A 1611-nucleotide genomic window follows, 5' to 3' on the forward strand; every position below is an offset into this window, starting at 1 on the left:
ATATATATATATATATATATATATATATATATATATAAGTGCTTATATACATACATATATATAAGTATGAATATATATATAGCTTAGATATGTTTCGACCAGATTAGTCCAAGCCATGTCTAACTTAATAGCACCACCTGATAGGATTATCTTAATCCTTTTTTAAGTCAAGTTTTGTGGTATTATCGTCCATTCAAGTAGTGAGTTCTTGTTGAGTGAGTTGTATCCAAGTATGGGTGGGAAGGTCGTTTATATAGATTATAAAGGGGAGCGGGCCCAAGACAGTCCCCTGAGGGACACCGCTGGTGACTTTTGCTGGGCTTGAGTGGACTCCATCGACCACAACATGTTGTGTTCTATTCGCCAGAAAATAATCCAGTGTAGAAGCTTTCCACGGATTCCAACATTTGCCAATTTTAAGAGTAAGATATTATGGTCAACTCTGTCGAACTTGGCTGTTGTTTATAGCTGATAAAGCCATCGTGTAATGATTCGTACGTTACTTTAAGAGGCGCTTCGTCCGTTCGCAGACGTCAAATGTGTTGTACACACAACGTTCGCTTCATTTTACTGCACATTTTTGAACCACCCCATCTCATGGCTGTACTTGCTTACAAGACGGATTTGGCTGTATAAAGATAAATGTTTTTTACAGAGGCAAAATAGATGGGTAGTTTTAAGATATCACCCTATCAATATCTTATATGGTCTTCTGGTGTCATACTTTCAGCAAGGCCTTCAAGAATAACTACTTCTGACAAGGCCTGAAACTCGAGGATAATGGGTTAGTTGATTATTTCATAGAACCCCAGAAAATGAATACTAAAGTTGAGTTTTCAACACAGAACGTGAAGTATCTTATCAAATTCTACAAGGCATTTTCTCCCGACGCTCCGAAATTTCTGCCAATCCATCAATGTTATCCCTTGAAGAATTTTCATAATGTCCTTCTGCTATTGCGTTTGAAATAATCAAATGCGACTTCAAATAAAAATTTGCTTATGAATTTTAATTAAAAACACAGAGCTTATTTAACTAAACGCTTAATGTAAAACTGCCACAGTTGACTCTGCAATAATTGTTGTGGACATCGAATGGTGTAAATTGTAGCTTGCAAGAGTAAATTTTTATTAACAGGAAGTTCCACACCCAAAAATGTGTCGGGACATATACAGAAAATATCGGTTATATCCGTTGTATTAACTCAGTCTCACTATTTCACTATCTCATTGCTTCGATATATATATATATATATATACGTACGTACATACATACATACATAAATACATATATACATACATAAATACATAAATACATATATACATACATACATATATATATGTATATATGCACACCCACACATATATGTATGTATGTGTGTATATATATGTGTGTATATGTATGCATATATATATATATATATATTTCGAAGCAGTGAGGTTAAGTTAATACCCTCACATATATACGCATATGCATATTCTTTGTATATACATGTATACATGTATGTGTGTCTATGTGTGTCCGCGTCTATGCGTGTTTATACATGTTTGTATTTACACAATTATATATTTATATATATATATATATATATATATATATATATATATATAT

This window comes from Octopus bimaculoides, chromosome 14, assembly GCF_001194135.2.
Source record: "Octopus bimaculoides isolate UCB-OBI-ISO-001 chromosome 14, ASM119413v2, whole genome shotgun sequence".
Lineage (NCBI taxonomy): Eukaryota > Metazoa > Mollusca > Cephalopoda > Octopoda > Octopodidae > Octopus > Octopus bimaculoides.